This window comes from Marmota monax, unplaced genomic scaffold (assembly GCF_021218885.2).
Source record: "Marmota monax isolate L192 unplaced genomic scaffold, Marmota_monax_Labrador192_F-V1.1 WCK01_AAM20220418_F8-fsc00082, whole genome shotgun sequence".
NCBI lineage: Eukaryota > Metazoa > Chordata > Mammalia > Rodentia > Sciuridae > Marmota > Marmota monax.
Window position 1 is genome coordinate 6,490,283 of NW_026695207.1, and position 26,862 is coordinate 6,517,144.

At 48.2% G+C, this 26,862-nt stretch overlaps 1 long non-coding RNA gene across 2 annotated transcripts; it reads right to left on the reverse strand.

Annotated features, from left to right (window-relative positions):
- Positions 1-12,553: 12,553 nt before the first annotated feature.
- Positions 12,554-26,839, reverse strand: LOC124083661 (uncharacterized). Of its 2 annotated transcripts, XR_009225502.1 has the most exons (5): positions 26,086-26,839; positions 25,810-25,939; positions 21,456-23,653; positions 14,436-14,572; positions 12,554-14,217 (listed from the first exon to the last, which is right to left on the reverse strand). It is a non-coding gene; the product is annotated as an uncharacterized LOC124083661 (long non-coding RNA). The 2 variants fall into 2 exon arrangements; XR_006848859.2 differs by having other exon boundaries at positions 25,810-26,839.
- Positions 26,840-26,862: the final 23 nt, after the last annotated feature.

Genomic DNA, 26,862 nt, shown 5'->3' on the forward strand with positions numbered 1-26,862 from the left:
CAGCTCAGTCCTTTCAGGTGCAAACAGGGCTGAAGCACCAGCCTCCAAGCCCACCCTCAGGATCGGGGCTCCCCTCCTCACTCCCCACTCCCGAGGCAGCCTGGCCACATGGCAGCTGGGTTTCCCAGGCTGGCGATCTCAGGATCCCAGGAGAAAGCACACACAGATGGAAGCTGCCGTCCTGTGACACCTGAAGTGACCCTCCGTCATTTCCACCTTATCTGCTCATTAGAGGTGAGTGACCGAGGTCCACACTCACGTCTGACAGGTGCACTTATGTCTTAGGTGTCCGCAGGTGCACATGCGTGTGCATAGGCCTTGTACCTCCATCAGCTCACATGATAGTGTATGGGCCTGACATCAGTTTTATGTGTGTGTCGGTGCCTATGCCTGTGTGTACATGCTTTGAACATCTGTAGGTCCACATACTTGTGTTCATATACCTTATGTGTTCGTAGGTGCACTAACATGCATACTTGGGTCTGACATGTCTACTGTGCATAAACATGTGTTTAAATGCTTAGAGAAAGCTCTGCACAGTGCACTGGGCTCTGGGAGGAGGAATGAGATTGAGTTAGTGGTCCAGTGGTGGCTCTCAATAAGATACACCCACGTCTTAAACCTCAAAATCAGCAAATGTGAAGGGTAATGGGAAAAGGGTCTCTGTATATATGATTAAGTCAAATATCCTCAGGCAAAGCATCCTTGGGCTGTCCTGTGGGTCCTAAGTTCAATGGCAACTGAACTGATAAGAGATGGAAGAGAAGAGCCACATGGGAAGGGAAGGCAAGGGACCCCGCAGATGCCAGCAGCCACCAGGCACTGGATGCCGTGTCTTTCCCAGAGCCTGCAGAGGGAGCCGACTGAGCCAGCACTTGTTTTAGGACTGCCGGCCTCCTGAACTGAGACAGAATGCCTTTCTGTTGTTTTAAGTCGCCAACTTGATGGTGATTTGTTACTATAGCAGTCATCGGAATCTTTATTACTAATCTTGAAATTGTTCATAGGACCAACATAATCATGTGTGATTTCTGTCAAGACACAGCAAGCTCCTGTGGTTTTGTTCAGATCTGGTTCGCCCATGGAAAGTCAAGACTAGAGCGTGGTGGTGGAGGGCTCATTCTCCCCCGCATGGAGGTCTGGTCAATTCTGGGTCAGCAGGCCTATGTCCCTTGGGAACCCAGTTCCTTTCCCTGGGTGCATGCACATGCACCATACTGCCTCTGTGTTGTGTGCCAAGCAGGAGAAAGGGGACGGAATGGTGAGGTCCAGCTAGGAAGTACCCCGACCCTCAGCTTGCGTCTTCCTGCCAGTACCTCTCCTCCTGACCACACCAGCTGGGAAGGAATTTGGACACTGTGGTCCCCATTCATGGGAGCACTCTGAGCCAGCTGTGCAGCTGTCCCGTGGTTCCAAGGACGGCCAACAGTCTACTGGGGCAGTCACAGCTGAGAGGGACCAGCAGGCTGACACTGGACCAGTGAGGAGCTACATCCCTGTAGCCCCCAGGGGGAGTCACTCTGCAGGAGCTGTGTCCTGCAGGACCACGCAGAGGGCACTGCACCCCCACCGGGCCTGCGGTGACCTTGTCACACACCCACAGGCACATATGACTGTGGCCAAGGCTCTGGCACCTCTGAGCCCTCACAAGTCACAGGTGCTCTCTTCCCATGGGTCCTTTGTAGTGTGTCACAGGACGTTTAAAGGACGACCCATCTTCTTTCTTCTCTCCCTTTAAAAATCGTGAAAGGCCACCTATCTGGAGTGGAAGGTCAGATCCCAAGGACATTAGCCTCGCACACACTCATCCTGGATCCTAGTATTCTACTTCCCAGAAATTAACCACTTTTGCCCACAGAGTGGGCACCTTAACCAAGACTGCGCCCCTCTCCTAGGGAGCTACGCCTCCCCACTCACCGGGGTGTCCTTGCTAGACTCCCTGCTAGGACACGTTTCCAGTTCCAAGCCACTGCGAATGGGCACCAGTGAATACCTCACGCTTCCCTAGGGCACTTTCATAGTTCGAAAATTTCTAGAAACAGAATTGCCATCAGAGATTCTGAAGGCTTTAGATTTTGAGAAAAGTTCAAGAAGTGCCTCCAGAAACACGTACACAACCTTAGGTGCACCCAAAACGCCTGGCCCGTTCCCCACCATCTTCACGAGCTCCTGCTAGTGTCCACCCAGCAGTCAGATCTCAGTTTGGTTTTCTGCTAACGCCCTTTCATTGCCAAGTCGTCTATTTGGGAATTATTTGGTTATACGCCCATAATTGGTCATGGCCTCCTAACTCTTTTGTTGGGAGAATTAGAAAATAATTCTGCAAGGTAAGCATGAAGTGTCTTTTATGATTTCCTATGCATTTCATAAGCATTTTGTGAGAATTTTTGTACAAGGTCTCTTTGGTTACATAAGATGTGTTAGTTAGCAGCGGGCACAGGAGTCCATCGTAGAGGGCACTCTGTCCTTGTAGCACAAAACCCTCTTAAGAAATTTAAGGCTGATGGTTTTTCCATTGGAAGTCACTCATCAAAAAGGTGGTCAGTGGTTCCACTGCTCTTTCTAAGGGAGTGCGGGGAGCTGGGGTTTCTCCCAAAAGGGAGGGTTGAGCAGAGGGGACCCTACAGAGAGGAGAGCACGTGGGGAAGTATGGCCCAGAAGGAGGACTGTCCAGTAATAAACTTGGAGCTGCCTTTCTCATGAAGTCAGCCCACCCCAAAGTCTCTAAAGCCCAGGAGACTCCAGGGAAGGCACAGATGGCTCTGCAGGTAGGAGGACGGGGATCAGAGCCCTGCAGGGACAAGTGACAGTTGTCATCCCCTCTCCTCACCTGCCTGCCAGCCCAGGATCTGGGGCTAGAGCTGCCTGGGGCCAAGGCAGACCCTGGCTTCAGGAGCCTCCCTTGTATGCAAGGGCTGATTCCCGTCCCTTACAGAGACTCTGGCGGGAAACAGGTTGAACCAGTTGTGCTCAAGAGCAGCTCTCCCCTGCCTCTGAGGTGTGTGTGGACCTGAGGACACATTCCAGCATTGTGGAGGGGAGGGTGGGGGGTCGAGGGTGGAGGTGGCCAGTGACCCCAGACAGACAGACCCACAAGCTCCAGAGTCCAGATAATCCAGAGCCTACGTGCAGGAGGCTGCTGCAGGCTGAACCATGCCCCCCAAACCCGTGTGTTGAAATCAAACTTCCAGGATCTCAGAAGGTGACTGGTTTGGAGAGAAGGCTTTAAGGAAGGAATGGGATTACGTGAGATAATCAAATGGGACTGGTATCTTCACAAGAAGGGGAGGTCAGGACACAGGCACAGAGGGGTGGACCACTGAGGTCATGGAAGACACAGCCAAATATAGGACCAGGAGCAAGGCTGGAATGGAGCCCCCTCGCAGCCCTAGCGAGGAACCCCCCCTGCTGACCCTCCATCTTGGACCACCAGCCTCCAGCATGGAGACAAATCCACATCTGCAGTCTGAGTCGCCCACCATGTGGCACCACATGGGGCGGCCCAGGCAGACCCACAGGGATGCTATAGCAGTGCGCTCCTAGGAATTAGTCAAGGGTACTCTGCCAACTCCAGCCCGCCCGGTCCTGGAGTAAGGGACTGCAGGGTGGACCAAGCGACCAACTCCTCAGCCGAGGCACTGCAGCGGGGAAGGTGAGATTTGAGCTTGTGCAGCCGCCAGGCAGCATGGACACCCTAGGAACTGTGGGCAGAAGAATGGGACCCCAGGGTCAGAGACCAGCAGGGCTGGGTGGGCAGGACAGGACCCCGCAGTGCCTATCCCAGGGGTATCCATGCCCAGGCTGGGGATGGAGGCACCCATGCCACACCACTGTCACATGGAAACACTGTCCCTCTTAGAGTCCCTGAGTCTGCCTGTCTCCCAGCTTCCTCCTGCAGGAGCTGGGCTACTAGGAAGTGGGTGCAAAGTTCCCTCCCCGCCCCCAAGCTTCAGTCCCTCCCAACACCTGTGCGTCCTCCACTCGAGGTGGTTTAATAGTGAAAACAGGCAGGGCAGGCAGTGTGCTGCGGATGTGAGGTATCCAGAAATGGTCTTCGCCACCGTGATTAGGTGAGGGTGGGCCCGGCTCCTAGGTCCCAATCCAGAGCTGGGCGTCCCTTGATCCAGACAGTGCCTGAGACGTGGAAAAGAACCGAAAGGACACGAAACAGAGAGTAAGGTGCAGGCCATCCTCGACCACAACACAGCAGCCTGATGACAGAATTCCTGTGGTTAAAAAATGAAACGTGCAGTGTGTGTTTCATGCTGTATGTTTGCATATTTACATAATATACAAGAAAGGTTTCAGCCTTCTAAAATCCTTGTAATTTATCCATTTAATTAAGCCATACTACTTAAATATGCATATAAATGCATATCAAATCATTATAAAAATCAAAATCAACTGTGGAAATCCCAAATAATGCAAAAGAGAAATGGGAAAAATATTCTAAATAGAACAAGAAAGGAGAAAATATAGAGAAATAATAGATACACAAATACTTCAAAATTATAGTTAAAAATCAAAGAATTACAAAAAAAATTCCAGCACAATCAGTTCATTGTAGACACAATCAAAATGTAATGGCATAAAAACACTGAACATAAAATGTGAGAAAAGATTGCAAGTGCAAACTCAGAGTAAACTAGGAGAGACACATCAAGAAAAGATGAAAGAATACACTCAGCTATTAAAAATGTCCCACACAGCAGATGGGGGACCCGGTGATTCTCAGGCTCATCTAGAAAGCATTCAAAGGTAGAGGATTGGGTCCTGCACCTACTCCTGAAGAAAAGATATAAAAGTGGGCTGTTCCAATTTGTTTCAGGCCAAGAGACACCTGGGATAACCTGCTAAAGCAAGTACATGTAAAACTTCTAAAGATATGAAACCAAGCCAAATCAGCTACCATTCAATCGAATGGTAAATGTAAGTATATCATTTGACTTCCAAAAGCTCAAAATTTATTTCTAGTAGCCTCAATTCAGAGGAACAGGGAAGAACGAGCTCCTCCAAAATGAGTGTGCAGGTCAGGGGCAGGGAGAGGACATGTGGGCTGTGGACAGGAGGCTACAGAACTGGAGAGATTTGCAGGGAATGCCACAGTTAGGGAGAAAGGAGAGGGCAGGCTGAGCGATCTGCACAGCTCAAAAGACCGCCAGTCCAGACAGCAAGTCAGAAGGTGGAGCTGATAGAACATCTGATGTGTCCAAAACTTGAGGAGAGACAATCCACGGCATTGAGATCTAGGTTTGAATTAGTCCTAAGATATAAAAGTTGAACAAGTGAAAAACAGAATAATTATTAACTCTAATTTGCAATTTGACATGAATGATTTTTGTTTCTATCACTATCATATTATAATTCCAGCACGAATCTACCCAAAGCTAAGCTACAGTGTACTGGGAGGTGGGTATATAAAGAAGGGCAAAGTGAAAAAGGACCGTCTGGGTGTCTCTTAGCATGAAGTCAGCGGGCAGCAGGGAAGCCAGTGCCACATTTCTAACAGCTTTAAAATCCCTCCTTCCCAGCCTTTCCCCTCCTCAGACCATGGGCAGCAAGCACATTCCAACAGACAGTGAGAAGCATCGTCACTGAAAGTAGAAACAGGTTAGAAGATGTTTGTGTCCCTAACATATAAGGGCATATAATCGACAACTAATTAAAATAGGAATAAGAAACACACAAAATAAATAAGGCCCGAAGATTGGGGGACATTTAATATAAGAAAGAACATAATTTACAACATATAACCATTTGATAAATAAAATTGAAGCTTAGGAAAATTTGCTATCTATTTAATAAATGTCACATCACATTGTTAAAAATAAATTCAGAAAGAATAAAATATGTTATTATGAAAATCCAATAGATATAAGAAAATACATATTTTATTGCAAATTATGAGAAAAAAAGTTTTTGATCTATCAAAAGGTCTTGACCCCTGAACACCAATAGATTATACTACAAAAACTCCAGAATTTATTCAAGCTCAAAGATATTTTAACTGACTTGAAAGACCAAAATTATAAGGAGCATGATCTTATTTGAATACATCATAATCTATAAAGATGATCTCTTATTAATGATGGAAAGAGTAGCAAATAAACAAAAAAGCAAAGGCACCGAGGAAGCGACTAATTCCACAAAAGCAGAAAGACAAGTGACATGGGAACATTTCAAGTAGAGTAGGCACTGAGGAGAGTTAGAACAAGCAAGATGTTGCTCATCATCCCTCGGACCTGAATAGGTTAAAATGGTTGATATGTCCACTCTGACAAGGATTTTGTAGATGATATCACTGTAATGCAAATATGCTCTTCAGTGAGCACTTAGACATTAATATATAATTTCAGTAAAACCATAAGAATATATGTATTTTATTTATTTATATATAACATCTCAGGTAGGAGGTATAAATTCAGTAGTTTTCATAAATTGCATATCCATGAAGTCACAACCTCTATCAGCAAACGAAACATTTCTAAGAGCTCTAAAATCCCTCCTTCCCAGCCTTTCTCCTCCTCAGACCCAGGCAACCTGGATCACACTGATAGGCTCATGTCTCAGTGTCTGAGGTAGAACAAACACATGTGAGCGGGACCATGCAAAGCACACTCGTTTGCACCATTCCCAGAATGCTCTGAAATCCATCTGTGCTGTACATTCTAGTTCATTACCTTTGACCCCCACGTCATGAACAGGCCACAATGTCTGCACAATGTCTGCACATGTCTGTTGGTGGGTCGTTGGGTGGTTTCAGTGTGAGGCTGTTGAAATCCAGCTACCGTAGCTAGTTGAAGAAAATCTTTTTTGATCACCTGTTTTCACTTCTCTTGGGCAAATGCCTAAGAGGAGAACTTTACGGACAAAGGTAAGTGAATGTTGAACTTTATATTAAACTTCACGGTTTTCAAAAACACTGGTGTAAGTTCACACTCTAACCAGCAATGCTGAGAGTCTCAGTCACCGCACATCACGGGCAACCCTTGATGTTGCCACGGTGTTTTGACTTTGCCTTGTTAGTGGGTTTGTTGTGACATTATGGTTCAAATTTGTATTCCCTTCTGATGGATGATATTAAACACTTCTTGGGTCATTTGTTATCTTGTTTTGAGAAGTGTCTGTTTAAAATTCTGGAAATGTTTTTGTTAGGCCTACTGTCTTCTTATTGAGATGTAAGATGTATCTGTGTATACACATCTCTTATCAAACAATACAGTACAACGTTATTAACTAATAATAATATGCCATTATATACTATGTGCAAATTACACTATACACTATATAATCATTGCATTATAGTGCAACAATTGCATATGCATGTTTATTATGGTTTGCTCTTTCATTCTGTTTAATTTTTCATTCACAGAGAACTGTTTGAAATCAGTATTTTCTTTTCTCTTTTGAAAATACTTTTGTTTTGTCCCTCAGAAGTACTTGCATACCTCACAGTTGTGAGACTTGAATCCTGCATTTTTTCTCAATGTTTGACATTTTCTGCTTTGACATTGAGGCTTCTGACTCATCTCAAAATCATTGTGTGATGACGTGAGATGGCACATGATGGGTGTGCTTCCTGCCCATGGATATGGAGTTATCTGGGGACGGAGGCATCAGTGTCAGTTTCACGGCTCACATCTGGGTCTCCTCCGGGGCTCCCACTGCTCTGCTGGGTTCTGAGTCTACCTTTCCCTCCTATGAGATTGGGTTGATCATGCACCTTCATAGCAAGGCAAGAACCCAAGTCATACACTCTCTAGGTTGGCGCTTCTTGTTCAAAGTTTTGACTATTTTAGTCTTATACAATGCCACATGCAATTTAGAATCAATTTATCAGTTTGTACAAAAAAGGCTAATCGGCCCTTTGATTGGCATTGAATTTGGGCAGAATGGGCATTTCCTCAATACAGCGACTCATGTGGTGTCTTATGGGGTCCTTCGCCTCCTGTGATCACCCTGCAGTGTTCTGCCGCTTTCCCTGGGGTGGTTGTGTTTCTTCTAAGGCTTTTACTCAAAATGTGGTCCATGGCCCAGCATCCTCCGCCTCTTTGTTTAGAAAAGTATAATCTCAAGCTCCACCCTGAAACTATCAAGTCAGAACCTACATTTTTTCAATTTAATTTAATTTTATTTTTTTACTAGAGCATTATAATTGCACATATAAGTTGGGTTCTTCTTGACAAAGTTGTGTATGCATGGAATGCAATTTTAGTTCATTCCATTTGGTTTTCATGAACTGTATTTGATTTAATTTATCCATTTTAGTCTGATACTTCAACAATGGTAAATGCCCCTACTACTTGTTGTCATTTTTGTAGGAAGATAACTGATTTTTTTCAAATATGAACTTTGTACCCTATAACCACGGTAACTATGAATATCAGTTCTAAGTAGACATTCTGTAGAGTCCTTTGGATTTTTCAAAGACAGTCATGTTCTCCAAGAAACCTTTCCCACCTCTGTCTGGTTTGCTTGTTCATGGGCTTGTTGCCTTATTATACAAAGGCCCCAGTTCAAAGTCGGATACGGTAGACATACATGCCTTGTGTCCAAGCTGCAAAACATTCCCTATCTCATATTGATGATGGTGTCAGCTCTAAAAATCTTCTTACTGTCCCACAGCAGCTTGAGAAATGCCTCTTTTTTTTTTTGTCTATTATTTTCTGAATGTTTTCAGGGAAGAAATTTTGAATTTCACTAAAATTTTTTTCAGCATCAATTGAAATTTTTCTCCTCTCTATTAATATGGTGAATTACAATGGTTGCCTTTCCAAATTCCTTCAATAAACCGTCTTGTACACTCTGTGTTATCCTTTGATGTATTAATGAGCTTGTTTTACTCATATATTTCAGAATTTTTGTTCCTACGTTCATGAAAGATACTGGCCTGTAAAATGATAATTCAGTCACAACTAAGAGGAGTAATCCCAGTAATGCTTCGTTAGTTTTGCATTTGAAAATCAATTAATGGAACACATTGTGTTAATAGATTTAAACAGAAAAAAAATATGTTTATCTTAGTAGATAAAGAAAAATAATTCCCCCGAGAAGCAAAGCTCCCATTTTTGATAAAAGCTTCTAGCAACTAAAAATGGAGGAAAACCTCCTCAAGCTCATTAAGGCACCTTTAAGACCTCGCAGCCAGTGTCCACTGTCATGAAGAAGGCTGGACTTCTCAACCAGGTGTGGAGGAGACCCGGGCCCCTGGGGAAGCCCCCAGCTGGAGCCACAAAGGTACACAGGGCCATGGAAGAGAACTGGTTGGAAAGGGGGGGAAATCCTTCATTCACACACGTTAGAACCATTAATGTAGACTTTTTTCAAATCTGCAGAAAAGCTACTATAATTAATAATCACAGTTAGCAATATTGCAGAACACAAGGCCCAAATACAGGAAAAAAATCATTTGTACTTCTATATATTTACAATAAGCAATTTGAAAATACATTGCAAAAATGCATTTCCAGTGGTAAATGGCAATGGGTAAATAATTGTATAAAATGCTGAGGAATAGCTTTAAAAAGTGTGTTCAAAATCTGACCCAGCTATCCCACTCCTTGCTTTTTACCAAAAGGACTTAAAATCAGCATACTACAGTGACACAGCCACATCAATGTCTATAGCAGCTCAATTCACAATAGCTAGACTATGGAACCAACCTAGATGTCCCTTCAACAGAGGAATGGATAAAGAAAATATGGTAGATATACACAATGGAATATTAATCAGCTTTAAAGAAGAGAGAAATTATGGCATTTGCCAGTAAATGGTTGGAGTTGGAGAATATCATACTAAGTGAACTAAGCCAATTCCACAAAACCAAAGGCTGAATGTCTTCTCTAATATGTGGATGCTAACTCACAATAAGGCAGGGGGCACTAGGGAAGAATAGTATTACCTTAGATTAGGTAGAGGGAAGTGATAAGAGGGGAGGGGAGGGGATGTGGGGATAGGAAAGACAGTAGAATGAAACAGACATTATTATTGTATGTGTATATGTGACTGTATGACCAATATGACTCTGCAACATGTACACTCAGAAAAATGAGAGTGTATATCTATATGATATGTGAAAGTGCATGAATACATTCTAGTGTCATGTGTACTAATTAAAGCAAATAAATTAAAAAAAAATCTGTACAGTAAAAACCACAAAACATTCCTGAGAGAAATTTTTTAAAAACTCAGTAAAAGAAAAGACATGTAATAGTTATGGATTGAATGAGCCAATATTTTTAAGAAAATAATTCTCCACAATTGATCTGGATTGTCAATTAACTTTCATTTGAATTTTGGCAAGTGTTTTGCAGAAATGGGAAAGCTAATTAAAATTACATGTAGTGCAAAGGCTTAAAATTTCCAAAACAATATCATGAAAGAAAATTAAAAGTGTGGGGAAAACATAAATCTTGATCCTTACCACACACCATAAACAAAATACTCCAAAATGAATCGTAAGGGGCCTCATTGGATAATGAAATCCTAACAACTTCCAAAAATTACACAGGCCACTATATCTGTGGTTTTGAATTAAGCAAATCTCCTCTAAACAGAACACCCACATGTGTATACATGCATATTCACATACACACAGGCATAAACACAGATGTATGTGTACACACATGTATACACGGTACACAGGTACATATATGTGCACATGCACGCATATCCACACATATCCACACAGCAAGAGAGTAAGGGTAGTAAGCTAAAGATCACCAACACTGAAAGTTCTGCTTGTTGAATGCTCCGTTGGTAAATTTGAAAGATGAACCAAACACAGACTGGGAGAACATCTTTGAAAAGCATATTTCTGAAAACGATTATGGCCATAATATTTCAAAACTCCTATAAGGGATTAATTAGGGAAAAAAGCAACCCAATGTTTCAAATGGCCAAAAGAGTTGAGCAGAGATTTCACACAAGCAGACGGGGGTGGCCAAGGAGCACAGAGAGAGAAAATCCACACTAAATCACAGTGAGATTCCTACTTGCTCCCAAATGTGCCCGCAGGGTTTCAATGTGCAGAGGGGCTGAGAGCCACACAGAGAGGCCTGGGTTCTTGAGGAGACTTTTATTGCTTATATTTCTCTGGAGAAAGGGCTTGCAAAGGTACGCAGCCCCCAGTGAAGCCCAGGGCCAGTTAGGGGCAGAAGGAGCAGGGAAGGAATGCAGTGGCCGGAGCCTTTCCTAGGTTTCCGTAGGAATGGCAGAGGCACGGAAGCCGGCCCGGCCTGGCCTCCTTGGACTAATTCCTTCCTGCTCTGGGCTGGCAGCTGGGAGCCCTGAACCGTGATGGTTTGGGCAGGTGGGTCAGGGGCTTGGTGGGGGAGTTGGTGAGGCCGTGGCGGGGGCCTAGACTGGAGACTGACGACTCGGCAGGTGAATGCCATTCCCAGCTGCTCTGGTTTGGGTCTGAGGTGCCCCAAAGCTCTGTGTTAATGAGGAGGTGAGGTGAGTGCTGTTGTGACCTGCTGACGGGATGCCCCATCCCCCTGATGGAGTGACAACTTGAAAGGACCTCTGCACTGGGTGGCCAGGGTGGGCAGACAGCTGCCTGGGGGAAGAGGTCACTTGGGCGGGCACTCAGGGGACCGTGTTTTGTCCCTCTGACTTCTCCGGCTCTCCCTGCCTCCAGCCACCACCAGTTGAACCATTTCCCTGGCCTCACCCTTCCGCCATGATGTTCTAAATCACCTCTCAGCCCCAGAGCAATGGAGTCAACCAGTCACAGATGGAAACTCTGTAACCATGAGCCCAAAATAAACTTTAGCTTCTCTTGTTCTTCCTGGGTACTTTGGTGATGGTGATGAAAATCTAAGTGACCCGCCAGCTGAGCCCACTGCTATTTCTAACAAACACAGAGGCTTGGGAAAGGCAGTCTCTCCCCAGGTAAGTAGGGCCTTGGGCACCAGAACTTCAAGAATACAGAAATAGGGGGAAAAAAACAGCTGATCTAGTTGACCACAGGGCGAGTGGAGGAGGGATGGATTTAGATCTAAGGAAGCACAGTTAGAACACTTCGTAACCCCAGAAGGGCAAAGCTGACCATCTGGCCACGCCAACTCTTGGCCAGGGTCTGCAGCCACTAGATCTCTCACGTGGAGCTGGGAAAGACTCAGGCTAGGACAGCCACTTGGGAAACAGTTTGACAACCTCTTTAAAAGTTAAATATAGCCAGGCACGGTGGCACAGGCCTGTGATCCCAGAGACTCAGGAGTCTGAAGCAGGAGGATTGCAAATTGGAGGCCAGCCCCAGCGAATTAGTGACACTCTGACTCAAAATAAAAAATAAAAAGGGCTAGAGGTGTAGGTCAGGGTGAGGCACCCTGGGTTCCATTCCAGAACAACAACAACAACAAAAAAAAAAAAAAAAAACAGAGAGAAAAGAAAAAAAAGTCAAGTACACACTTACCTTCTAACCTGGTAATTCCAGTCCTAGGGAATCTACCCAAGATAAGTGAGAATCTGTCAAACAGACTTGCCCATCAATGGCCAATGTCACTTTTCTTTTAAAATAGCCTTAAAAATGGAAATCAACAAAAGTGCATCAATCAGTGAAAGGATATATTTAACACAGGGCAGCTACACAGTGGATTGCCACCACCTGCAAAAAGTGGGGAGCCAGCTCAGCAACAGCACGGGGCAATCTCAAAGTCACCAGGGTCTCTCAAGTCAGCCAGACAGTCCACTATGTGATGCTTCTGCCTGACGGCTAGGACAGGTGCCCATGTCCAGCAGATGCCACCCCAGGAGGCGCAGGATCCCACGGCAGGGAGCTGAGAACACGTCTGGTGATGAAGACTTGCTCTAAAGCTCAGCTGCATGGTGGACACCAGATCTCCTCACTCTGCATGCTTGTGATCCATGAGTGTGTGTGTGCAAATGATTTCCTCAATAGACTGTTAAAACACCATAGCGAGAGCCAGCCAGAGGCGGCGGCACAAGTGCCTGTGATCCCAGCTACAGGGGAGGTTGAGGCAGGAGGGGGGCTTCTTGAGCCCAGAGCTCACGACCAGCCTAGGCAACACAGTGAGGTCCTAGAGAACAAACCACCACCACAAACCAAGCCCCACAGGAGATGCTCCTTCTCACCCCTGTGCAGGTGCATGCCTGCTCCTGCAAGCAGTCTCCACTCGTCACACTGTGGCGAGGCTGCAGGCTCTCACGCGGATGCTAGGAGTATGGCACAGAGCACTGCCCTTGCTTTGACAGTGCCTGCTTGCTGTGTCCCCATGCATCTGGCAGCCGCCGTCTCCCTCATGAAGATGTTCCCTCACAAATCCAAGACCTCCCGTGCAGAACTCCAGTCTCCCTGGCTTCAACAGCCAAATCCAGAAAATGGGCCTTGCTGCTTCCAAAGCTTTTTGCATAATTAGAAAACACAGAAGTATAAAGAGCACCCCAGGTGAATCAAGGGGGGAGGGGCCACCACCACCAGCCACAGCCATGGGCCCTGCTGCTGTGGTTCTCAGATGCCCAGTTAGAAAGGACTCCACGGGAGCTTCCAGGAGGGTTTCTGGGGAAGACTACTGATGAGCTGGGTCTGTGGATCCAGCAGCCCCAGGCCACTCCAGTCCGCCCTTCTCTTCCAACATGGCAAGTCAATATGAGTAATGGATGCCAGAAACAGAGGAGGTCAACAAAGGCAGTGGTGAGAGTGCAGTTGGAAAAACGAGGAAACTCAAAATGACTACAAAAATTGCCTCCAAGAAATAGGGTTCTGAGTGGCCCACACAGGAGCCAGGAATTCGTTTCTGAACCTGAGGGACACTTGCTTGAGTTGACATTAGAAATCACTAATTCTGTGGTAATTATCAAGAATACAAATGATAATGATTACTGGCAAGAATGTGGGGGGAAAGTGCCCTTATCCACCGTTGGTGAGACTGTAAATTAGCACAACCACTCTGCAAAGCAATATGGAGAGTCCTCAAAAAATTAGGAATGGAACCACCATATGAGCCAACTACCCTACTCCCTGTATCATCCACCAGACCTAAAATCAACATACCATAACGGGACATGCAAACCAGTGTCTGCAGCACCACAACTCACAATGACCAAGTGGTGGAATCAGTCCAGAAGCCTGTCGATAGATGAATGCATCACATAAATGTGGTACACACACAGTGGAGTCTTACTCAGTCAAAAAGAAGAATAAAATGATGGCATTGGCCAGGAAACACATGGAGCTGGAGAACGTGGTGCAAACTAAAAAAGGAAGGGTCAGAAAATCAAAGGTCAGACGTTTTCTCTCATGCCAGAGCAAAACGAGGGGAAGAAGGCAGGGAGGTCAAATGTCATAAAGATGCAGGGACAAGCAGTGTGGAAGCGGGAGGAAGAAATCAAGAGGGAGGGAGGAGGGACCGGAAGGGGAGGAGATCAGAAGGAATTTAACAGAACCTCGTTGTGACCCACAGGGAACCTACCTTCAGTGTGTGTAGGAGCGCCATCGAGGATGGATAATGGGGGAACAAGGAGGACCAGGCCTGAGAGGGAGCGTGTTGACTCCTTGATGTCGGCTTCTTCTGGGATGGACCCAGCTACCGTGTATGACTGTAAAGTTCTAAGAAAAAAGAAAGAAAACCACTTTAAAAATCCCTAATTCTGGAGGCCACACAGCTGAGCGATAGTGTCAGCGTCCCTGTTGGTCTCTCTGAGCTACAGGTCAGGATGACAGCGCTTGCCTGGCTTCCTTGTGAGAGACCTGAAAGTAGCTGTGCCTGAAGCCACCCACTGTGCTCTGGGGCTTGTGCAGGTGTCCTGTGGTGCCACCCTTGGGTCATGGTAACACCTCCATTTTGTAAACATGCGTCCTATGAGCAGCCATGCAGATTTGCACATGGGCACAAACCACAGGTTACTTCACCTCTAATCACCTTCTTTTTTTTTTCTCTCTGAGAAAACAGGAAAGGAAAGTTTATTATTTTGCTAGCCAAGGAGAAACACAGAGCATAAAGTGGACACTGTTACATTTCCCCCATGTCAATTTCTATATCCCATCTGTATGAAAAAAAAAAAAATGGGTAATAACATCTCCAAGCTGCTTCCTGCTGAAAGGGGTTGAAGTTGGGGGAAGTAACCCAAAGTCCTTGTTCTCTATCAGGTGGGGCATGGACAGTTAAGGGCATTCAGCATCAGAGCAGTCCAGAGGTCCACAGTGCCAGAAGGCAGGTGACTGGACAGGGCAGGGGGTATGCTAAGACAACAATACATGAGACAGCAAAACATCACTTCTTTGTAAACAATTAGCACCAAAGCCATTAGTTTTTCAATCAGTCTCCAAAATCCATGAAGACAGTAATTCATAATCATATCAGTGGAAAACGGATCAAGTTTATCAATGTAGGAAGTTAGGAAGATTTGTAAGTCTATGAGATGAGGCTCAAATTAACTCAGGACAAACTTGCATCCTGAGTCCTTTGTGATGTTATTATTAGGCACTCCCAGCAAGAACCCTTCCTTTATAGCTCCCCATTCACCTTCTTTACCCCATCATTATCCCTAAGCCCATTCCCCAGAGGAGGGCTGGAGAGTTGCTCTCCTGTGTCCACCCTGGGGGCCTCCTGCAGGAACTCCTTCTCTTTTGCAAAGATCATGGTCACAGTGATGGGCAGGCTGCACTGTGAGGAAAAGGATTGACATTTTGTTCCTTTGGAAGTACTCATCCATCGTAACCTTCACTAAGTGTGCGTATGCATTAGTTAGAAATGTGCAGCTGGACACAGTTTCACTGTGAAGACCTCTGAAAGTGCCCTTCCTCTTCCCTTCCTCCCTAGTCTTCCTCTCTGCCTCCCCTCCTCCTCTCCAGCTCACAGCTGGAGGATGGACCAGTGTCCTGCGGGCTCCCCTCTCTCTACCTACACCAGAACCCACTTCCCACAAAGCCGAAGCACTGAGAATGAGTGAGCTGGTCCCTCTCACTGCCGCAGCGATGGCACTGCCCTGACGGGCCTGCTTGGACTGGCCGCCTGCAGCTGGTCCCATCCACTCCTGCCTATGGTGAAGAACCTGCACTCAAGGACACTCGGCAGGGGCCGCTCAGGGAAGAAGCCAGCGGACAGGAGGATGCAGAGGTCACTCAGTGCAAGTGTCACTCAAGGAGAGGGACTTCAAAATCAGGTGGTGGTGATGGGCCAAGGGCTGTGAGTGTGCCAACATGGAAGTGGATGGGTGGCCTGGCATGTAAATAAACCCCTTTCACAGGGCAAACCAGGCTATTCCACTCCTACCGAGGCCTTCCCAGGACCCCTTTCACGCGCAGGACTGGAGCACTCAGGCTGCAGTGCTGCAGGGCCCAAGGCCTCCCTGGCTGGCTCCTGGGTCCCCCTCTTTGACTTCTCTAGAGCTTCCTGCTGAAGGGAAAGTGAGAAATGAAAGTCAGAGACCAGGCAGAGATGCGAAGGAGAGTTTATTTGTCAGAGCTGACAAATTAAGGCCACCTCTCTATAGTGGAGAGGGCCTACAGACTTGGGTGTGGCAGGCTCGGGAATCCAAGCCAGGAGGGCCCTAATGGGGGCCATTGGGGTTGGGTGGTGTGAGGGAGTGATGAGTCTTTCTCTGAAACCTTTTCTCCAAGAAAAAAGTGAGTCTTTTCCTTTGGGTGGGAAAGCGAAATTTTTCCTTAAAATGGTGGCTGTCACTTAAGATGTCCATCCAGATGCTAAGCAAGGACCTTACACCTACCACCCCAGATCCCAGGGTGGGGCTGCTGCCCTCCTGGCTTCTTCCTGAGCCTCTCCCCCAAAATGATACTAACTCGCTCTGGAATACACCATGTTTTCCGAAAACCAAGTCACACACTTTGAACAGTGTGACCTGCCTTTCTACACGTCTACTTTTTAAAAATTGTTCACCTCATTCACTAACTTATTTATTTTGTGTTTCTGTTCTTTTTTGGTTGAATTTTTTTATTGAAAGAGACCCACATGCTGCTGTGAGGAATCTCACACACGCCTTACCAGTTTCCCCTACTGCAAACACTTTGGACACTCTGGTGCCACATTACAACCAGGATGTGCCCTGGGACTCAGCCTCACACCACACAGACGGCACCAGTGTCACTGGCTCTCCTAAGCGTGCTCGGTTCATCAAAGTGTTCACTCTCTTATTTGCACAGATCCCAAACCCGCCCATCCTCAGGGATCCCTTCTGCTGCTCCTTTACAAACACACCCACTTCCCGAGCCAAGCCCGACTCTCCATGTCCTCCCTAAACCCCCGCAACCCCCAAATCTTCTTCACTTCCAAAGTTTTGTCATTTCCGCTATGCTCTGCAAGTAGAATCACTCCATCTGTAATCCTGGGGACTGTCTTGTTGCCCTGCCTGACTATGGAGCGCCACACATGGGGCTGGACACCAATAACTCAGTCCTCCTGTAGCTGAGCAATAGTCCACCAAGACTTCCTCACAGTCCACTGAGTCATTCACCCACTAAAGGACACCTGGGTTGATTCCGGTTTTCATCTACCATAAGTAAAGTTTGTGTGCCCATCAGTGCAAGGCTTTTGAGTGAACACAGTTTCTACGTCTCTGGACCAGTGCCCAGGAAAACACTTGCTGAACCGGTGAGAGTAGTCCTTCTGTTTTATCAGAACCATCTGGCACTCGCTCCTCTGTGTCTCACCGCCTGTGGTGCTGCCACGGTGCTCACTCTGGACATTCTGATTGATGGGATTGTGTCCTGTGCTTTCAGCTGGCTTCTCTTGAAACGTGAGGTTCCCCATCTCTATATTCTCTCTGATGGAATGTCTTCATGTCTTTTCCCCCAATTCTGATTGAATTGTGCTTTTTGGGTCTTTGGTGTTTAGCCTACTGTTGAGTGGTGGGTGTTCTTTATATATTCTAAATACTAGTTCTTTGTGTGACACGTGATTTGCGATTCTTTTCCTGAGTCTGTAACACATCATGTTGTATTCTTAGAGTCATTTTCATAGCAAAACATTTTAAATTCAAATGAAGTCCAGCTATTCAAGATTTGGCTTTTATGAACTGTGTGGGTTTTTTTGTTTGTTTTTGGTTTTTTGTTTGTTTGTTTGTTTGTTTTTTGCATCTCTCGTAAGTACTCTTTGCCTAGCTGTAGGTCCTGAAGAGTTTCTCTTATTTTTTTTAAAGTTTTATAATCTTCCACTTTCTAGTTAAATCTAAATCCATAAGGTGTGAGACGTTGATGGAGATGTTTTCCCCTGTTAGTGGGTCTCCAATTGCTCTAGCTCTATTGTTGAAAAGGCTAAATTTCCTCCCACAAATTGCTTTTGCATCTTTGTCAAAAGATCAATGGGGTGCATCTGCATGGGTTGTCACTGGGCCCCTGCACTGCTCCACTGACCTGAGTGTCTCTCCCTCCTTCCACAACACCCCTCTCCATTTCTATAGCCACACAATGTCTTAAAATCACTTAGATTGATTGCTCCTACTCTAATCGGCTTTAAAAAATTGTTTTACCTTTGGTAAGGTCTACACTTTACCATACCTACTTTAGAATAATTTTGTGTACATCTCTGAAAATCTTGCCAAGGCCTAAATTACTTTTTAAATATAATATCTATAACTCAATTCAACTCCAAATTATTTACTAAAAGTATCCTCAAATTTCAGTTGCTTTTATTTAAGTTTCATTTTTCCTAAATGTTAACCTGCACTCATTCATTCACTCAACCATATAGATCATTTGGAAGAAAAAATCAAAATGCATGCTTACTCTCCTCAATGAATGCAAGGTTTGGGATTTGGTGCTAACTGAGGAATTTGTCTTTAAAATGAAATGTTATTTCAAATGTACATATCTATTGGGTTTTAAAACTTAACATCCGAAGTCAATCTTGATTTATACTTGGAGTCGGAGTGCTGAGCAGGGACACATCTGGGCTGAATTATGTGTGTTCACATTGACCAGGTATAGGGAAGCCTCCCCTTGGGTAAAGAAGCGGGTCTGTGAGCCAGTGTCCACATCGTTGCTGCTTCTCTTCTGCAACCTCTGCTGTGCCTTTTAGAGGTAAAGGTGAGCAGCCAAGAGCTCTTCCTTTATTCATTCATGCATTTATACACTTAATGTTTGTCTAGTGCCCCCATCAGGCCAGGCATGGAGGCAGGGGTAAAGGGACACTGTGACGAAGCCGGCATACTAGAAAACCAGCAGCGCCAGGAGTGGCTGCCACAGTGCCTCAAGGGGACTCCCAGGACAAAGCGTCTTACAGGAGGCTGAGGCCTGCGGAGGCACAAACATGGGAGAGAACTCAGCTACAGGCAGAAGGGTGAGTTAGTGGCCAGGCTCCCAGGGCAGAGTGCAGGAGGCAGCAGGCCCAGAACTGATGGTTGCCCAGGCTCTGAAGGGCTTCAAAGCTGTGAGCCTAGGGAAGCCCTAGTAAACTGTTGGCTCCAGGGAGTAACACTCTCCCACCTACCTCCTTAGGAACAAAATGGAAACAGAAAGACCTGGAAATTAGAGACCAGGGCCAGGCCCTAAGGTGTCTCCCACTGTGAGGGCCTTTAAGCAGGATTGCATTTGCAAAGCTCCGGTCCTCTCTCTGCAGGAAAGACAGTTAGTTAGGTCAGAGTGGGTTGTTTCTGGAAGAAGTGCAGGACCCAAAAGGAACTGAGTTCCTGCCTGGAGAGGAGGGATGGGAGGGGAGGGGCCTTGGTGACCTGGAGCAGGCAAGGCCCAACCCTTCTCCCTCTCTGGCCTCTCTAATCTTTTCCTTCCCAGTCTTTTGCTCTGCCCTTCTCCAGCTTTTACCCATCTTCCTGATCTCCTGAAGCTCCTTTCTCTAATCTTGACTTGAATTTTCTAAACTATGCTCCCTGGTACACTGTGATAGGAAGAGAACTGTGTAAAGGTGAAAGTGCCACTTCCCACAGAGATGTACATGTGACCTGTTTGCAGTCATGCTGCATCCAGCAGGGTCCCTAACCTCAAGAGCCCCTGGTGTGCACTGCCCTCAGCAGAGGAAGGGCCAGGCCCTGGGCTTCCATAAGGAGAGCATTCTGCCCAGGACACCTGTCTCCCTATGGTGCCTGGCACAGTGGCAAAGACACACATGCAAATGACTATCAGTTTAAATTTAAACTGCAAACCCAAGACATCTTTTATTTCTTCCTTCTTAATGGTGGAGAAATGCAGAAAAGAGATGAAGAATGACAATTTTTAAGAAAGTGATTTTTTAAAGTAAATTATTCCAAAATGAGCGCATTATACTTCTAGGAGCATGATGCTTCTTTTAAAGACTGGTGCTTTGTTTTAAATTTCATTTCCAAAAAATAAACTTAAACTAGCTCACAGGAGAATCTCATTCAACTGTTATTTCAAGTTCATAATTGTTAACATTTTGCAATACTTACTTCAGATACATTTTTGAGAAACAGGATATTGCTAACAGAGCTGAAGTCCCCATCCCTTATTCAAAGGTATCTAGCATCTGAAATGGGACAGAGACTCTCCTTCTAGAGCCTCCGCCCACACTGTTCCGGAAAACACAAAATATTGCTTTTGTTTTTAAATTCCATCATCAGTATCATCTTGATTGTATCCTCTGTCCCCTAGATTTCTACTTTTGGGGTTTATTTATGTTGATATGAGGGATTTAATTCCCTTGGACCCTGGCAAATATTCAGCTCCATAAAGTATACCTCTAACCCTTTACCCAGGCCTCCAGGATTGCCAGGAAGGAGGTTTGAAGTCTTAGGCTACTGCAAACAACACCTCAAGATCATCTCATCCTCCTCTTCCCAGCAAATAAGTGACATTTTTCTCAGCAGTGGACTGTAAGACTAAGAACTGGGTGGCAGGGGGCTCACACCTCCTGTTCTTTGATGTCTGAGCCAAAGCCTCCCTAACTTCTCTGCAGCAATTTCACCCAGGGCAGCCTGCAGAGTTCCAGTTCCCTGTCCTAGTCTGGTGGGCCTCGGTGGAAGTTCTAGTGAATGCAGCACCTTTGCAGATCCCTCAGAGAGAAGGGTCCCTTCCCGACCCCGGCCCATTTTCCATCGGGGCCTTGCTTTCACCATTGACGCTGAGGTCCTGATTCTGCATGGCAACCTCTCATTTTGTTACAATCACTTTCCTCCTTCTTCCCTCAGTGTTAGTGTTGTTTAGTCTTACTGAAGTTTTCACTTTTCATGCAAATATATCCACTTTTGCATTCCCTGAGTCTTTTAAGAAGAAAAGAAAATAATCCTCCCCGCCCCTGCCTGCACAATCCCAAATGTGTAAGAGTGTGCAGGAGATTTGGGCAGAAGAGTGAGAATGTGCACGACCACAGCCTCGGGATTCCAGATCCCAGCGAATAGGTTCAGGGTACACAACCCAACTGAGAGGTGGCAAAGGGACATTAACAGGCCCCGGACAAACGCTCTGTAGGGCCTTGACTACTGTGTAACAGTACTGTAAGAAGACTCAAGGGAATCTTCCCCCTCCTCCGATATTCTCCTTCCCGAGAGGAGAGGACTCCTACCTCCTCAGGCCAGTTGAGTTGACCTCTGCTGTCGCCTCAGCCTCGGGGCGCTCCCGGCCTGCGCCCAGCACGGCCAGCACGGAGGTGCGCTCTGGTGTCTGCTCCGAGGAATGCCCAGCCGCCGCCGGGAGCGGCTGGAGGGGACTGGGAGCTAACTTCTTCTGCAGCCTGTCTGGAAGAAACACTTTAAGAAAACAAAACAAAATCTTGACAACTCCCCTTGCCCAGGGCAGCTTTGGCGAGCCGTGCTCGCCTCCTGAATGGCGGTGCGTGCCGGGTACCCGCGTCTGCAAGCGCCGGCTGCGGGCCTGCTCTGAGTGTCAAGGTGAGCCTGGCGGAGGCGTCTGTCCCAGCCGCTTAGCCTTCAAACAAGGCCCCATGAAGAACTAAAGCCGGGCCTTCGCTGCTCCCGAAACGCGCCTCCTTGAATTCTGATGCCTTGGAGGAACTCGGGTCTGCCATGTCCAAGAAGTGACCCTTCGCCTGCCTTTATTGGCGTTCCAGGCTGCGGGCGCTGGGATCCCACCCGGCCCGAGCCGCTTCCGGGGCGCGCGGCGCGAGCGCAGCCAAAGACCTGGCGTCACAGCAGCCAGCGGCCAGCGAGGCCAGGGGGACTTCAGTTCGAGCCTCGCGGATGCCTCGCCACGAGGGGCTTGGGTCCCCGGCCCGCAGACGGGTGAGTCGTGCGGGAACCGAAAGGCAGCTGCAGAGTTGAGGGAGGTGGGGACGGCAGGACAGCGGAGGACGAGGGGACGCGTGAGAACAGCGAGGAGACTGGGGCAGGGACCAAGTCTGCCGGACGCTAAGAAATGGGGAAAGGAGGCTTCTCCAGACCCCGCGCAGCAGAGAAACTTCAGGAAGCGCGTCGGAGGCGGGGCATCTGCCCGAGAACTGGGACTTTGGCTGCCCGCTAAAAGAATCCGGGAGGGACAGGTTAGCAACGGAGAAACTCGCAGTACTCTGGAGAGAAGGTAGCTCCGTGAGGAAAGCAGTTTAACTGAATATGGGCGCTTAGGAGGTGAAACAAACTAAAACAAAACAAAAGCAATTTCTCCTGCCTTTGGCCCTGGAATCCAGGCATCCCAGCACCCTGGGGGCTGCCTGGAGTCCCTTCCAGCGCTGCCCAGGGACCATCCAGGCCTCTCAGGCCATTTAGATCTCTTCAGGAGGGGACCCCGCTGGCCCTCGGGACAGGGGCGCTGGGGATCTTTCACCTCCCAGCATTTCTGCCCCTTGCTCCCTTGCCAGGGAAGCGCTTCAGCTATGAGCGCGCATTTGGAAACCTAGGAATACCGATGCATCCGAAATCCAAGTGAACATCCTCACAGGAGGCTTGGGCTGTAATTGAAGCTGGATACAAAACCACGTTGCATCTGAACTTAGATTTTGCACGGTTTATAACGACGTTATTTCAGATTTCAAAAAAGAAAAAGAAGAAGACCAAGGAGGGGTAGAAGGAGGAGAGAGAGAAGAGAAGAAAGAGAAAGAGGAAATTGTAAAGCTATACTTCTCCCTCTTTTTTTGTTTCGTGTTGTCTCTCCCTCCAGGCACACGCCAGGAAATCCTGGAGCAGAGGATCATGGGTTATGAGTAAATACATTGACACATTGAAACCATTTGCATTTTAAATGTTTCTTCATTAAACAGAACACATGTAATATGTGGGTGTTAATCTTAAATTGCACCTCAAAATTACACACACCAAAATGGTAGCTATTTATCCATAAACTCTTGAAAACTCTATAGAAAACCAAAGTAATAAAACAATGAGAAATGGTACACGCGGCGTAAGTTTTATTGAAATGCCCTTGTATCGTTTTCCTTAATTCCCGAATAAAACCGGTGCTGAAGAGGCAGGTCGCGACAGGAGCAGGGGCTTAACGCTGCTCGTCAGTGGCGCTGGGGCAGCGCCGGGGCCACTGCGGCTGAGCCAAGGCGCGCAGTCGCGGGCCACAGCGCCCCCTCGCCGCCCTCCGCGCGACTCCGGAACCACGTCGCCGCCTCCTCTGCCTCCCGCAGAGCCCCAGGATTCCACAGGGTCTGGCCAGGGCTTGGGCCTAGGAAGCCCTTAGCGTTCCCCCGAAGACCCTCAAACCCGGGGCTTCGTATCCGGCCCTTCTTAGCGCTTGGCCTCGCATGGAAAACTGGCTCGCTGAAACGTGGACATCCACACCGACGTGTCCAAAATGCCTTGATCACTGTAGAGACAGAAGAGAAACAGAAACATGATCCAGTTAACTCCCCCCCCCCAAGTTTTAGTGCACACTCGAGGAAAGAGGGAGGATCCACAGCAAAATGAAACTACTCATTGTTGGGTGATCGCTCCGAGAACTAGATCCTGCGTTCTGGGTTGCTATTTCCCTGCAGTGCCTGGCCATTTTCTTCCATTCCAGCTGAGAAGGCCAGAAAGGCGGCCAGAGCCAAGTGCCCGCTCATCTACAGGCGACCTCACTCACATGTCTGAACACGACTCCCGGCCCGAGTGCAGTTTCCAGGGCGGTTTTGTGGAGGGGTGGCTAGAAGGCCCTGGAGGAATCCCTCTGCTCCCCTGCTCCCCTGGTGGCCTCCGATCTCCAGGGACCTGTCCTGCCAGGAAGGGCCGACAGATAGCAAGGGACACAGCACCCAGCCTGGGCACTTGCAGCATTTTACTCATTGATGTTTTGTTTGTTTTAAAGAAGCCTAAGTCAACTTTAACCTAGAAGCGGGAAAGTGATTTTTCAAAATCAGGGAGCTTTATTCCAAACAGTTTATATATCCTAATAACAATGAGGAGGTAAGTGTTAATGTCCCTGCGTAGGCATTTTAATTTGCTACAGTCACCACCAATAAAAATGGCACGTAGTATGATTCGACTGTTTAATAGTGCAAGGTAGACAGTTGTTATTAGTAACAGGCAGCAGTATGGAAAATTTAGATTTCAGTGGAGGAGCATAATTGCTGGGGGGAAATACACAGGAAGGAAAGCAGCCTTGTCAAGAGCAGCAGCATCGAGCCAGAGGGGAAGGTAAGCAGGCTTCCGGGATGTGCTCTGGTAAGAGGAGACCCTCCAAAGTCACGTGCACTTGTCTGGTTATATACTTAATTGATGTCAAAATCGAATCCTTCTACACATATGCTCCTGCTCCAAACTGGCTGTTCCCCCCCCCCCCAGTAACTTGCTGTTTTCTCTTCTGCCTCTGGCAGAGGTCAGGTGGGGGGCGGGGGTCAAAAAAAGGGGAGGGGGATGAGTCCTGAGGCTAATGAAAACACAGCAGGAAACCAGTCTTTAGAAACCTAGATACTCCAGGCAAGTCATCCCCAGTGATAAAAATTAGAATCATTTTTTAACATAATCTGATTGGAAGCCAACCGGAATGGTTGCAATCTGATCTGTGGCTGTTTTTTGTCCAACATGTGGGCATCTCATTTAGGGAGAAACTCCCTCCCAGGAAGACCAAAAATGTCATACATTCCTTGATAGCATGTCCGCCTGGCTGCCCTCCCTCCTGTAATAATTGATTGAAAGTATTTCCCTTGACCTGAATTAGGATGCCTCACTTGAGGTCACAGCAATATTGAGGTGCGACTGCTGAACCCTTGCCAAGCCTGGGGTGTGTGGAAGGGGGAGTGTGTGCCCCTGCACCAGCCTGTTAAGATGTGTGGAGAGAGGGGTGGGCATGTGGTTTGTAGGGGAGGGACAAAGTGGGGAATGGTGGGTGGAAAGACCGGTGGGGGACATATCTCTGGGGGCGCTGAGGAGAGGGGTGAAGACTCAGACTGCACCTACCAAGACAGACAGCTTGCCGGCTGGTCCTGTCTAGCCCAACGCTGCAGTTTGCAGCTGGTTCCCTGGAACACAGGGAAAGACAACGCTGCTGTCTTAAGTGTTCCTCATGCTTCCGGGACCAGGTTGGCAGCCAGGAACCCAAGCATCAGAGCTGTAGCCTCGACCCTCGACCCGGACCCGCAGAGCAGTAGGAGACAGCAGAGGCCGCTCCGCCAGCCCCAGAGCTTTCTGTGTGGGCAGCCGTAGCGGCAGGCCTGCGCTCAGGCCCAGGACTCAGCCACCATACTCCTTCCCTCCACCGAAGTGGCTCCAAAGGAGGAGACACCTGTTGGTGGGCTCTCACGCGGGCAGCACAGCCGGCCCCTCTTGAAACTGCCTAGTGCCCCCCATTGGTAACCCGTAACCCCTCAGGCCTGGTCGGCAGACGCCCTCTTCTGCCAGTCCGGGTGAGGGAGGGGTGAAAGACCGTGACAGGGAAATAGGGATGGGGGTACTTCGGGTGCTGAATTCCCCAAGGCCATCGCTGACCGCCTAGCCTTCGGGCCCTCCAGGCACCTCCCTAAAGCCGCAGGCCACCAGGGCTACCTTGTCGCCAACTGCGCTGTGCCACCAGCTGGCTCCCATTTGTCCCTTCCTGAGATGGCAGTGAGGTTCGGCTTATGCCAGAGGCGGTTCATCCAGTATCGACTCCCCCAAATTCCAAAGAAGGCATCAACTTTTAAAACAAAACAAAATAAAACTCTTTTGGGGTGCGGCGTTTTCAGGGCGAAGTATTGGCGGCGCGTGCCCCGCGAATTCCCAGCGTGGAGGTCCCAACACGCCGGGCCCGGCGTCTCCGCGGACTTAGGACAGAAGGCTCACCTCTGTGCCCTCCGGGCATGTCCAAACCTAGGCGGTGATGGTGGCGCAGGAGCGTAGGGCAGACGGCCAGCAGCGAAGCCACACAGACGCCTCGGCCTTGAGGCAGTGCAGACCACGGAGGTGGGAGTGAGAGCCGCACACGCCACCCCAGGGAGGACTGGGATTGCAGGTTCCCACATCCTGCCCTCCAGCTCCCAGCGGCTCTGGGCTGGACACTGCAGTCTGGTGTGCAGTCACCTGGGGCGCCTCTTCAGAGGTGGCCAGAGGTGCACTCGCCGTGAGTTCCCCAAGTAGAATCGGCCCGGCCCGACTGCGGGCGGTCTCTTGCCTAAACGGTGCGGGCCGATCGGGGCGAAGCAGCGGCTGGACGGGCCCGAGGGGGGGTGTAGAAGGTATCTTGGCCTAAGTGGAGGAGGCGGCTGGATCAGGGTGCCTGGAAGTGGCCGAGAATATGCGCGAGTGGGAGGGGGCGTGCGCCGAGGCGCGCAGCCCGGCCTGGAGACACTGCAGGGCCGCGGGCGGCCGGCTGGGGCCGGAGCTGCGAGAAGCGGCTGCGCCACAAAAGCCTGCGCGTCCCTCCCGCCGGTTCGCCTCCCTCTCCTCGGCCCTCCCCTCCTCTCTGCTCCCTGCCCCTCCCCCGGCCGAGGCCTGGAGGCTGGAGCGGGCGGAGCAGGGGAGGGGCGGGCACCCGCATATGCAGATGAGGGCGTGACGGACAGCTGCGCGTTCCAATGTCCCTCCGAAACTCGAGCGCTCCTTCCTCAACTCCTCACTCCC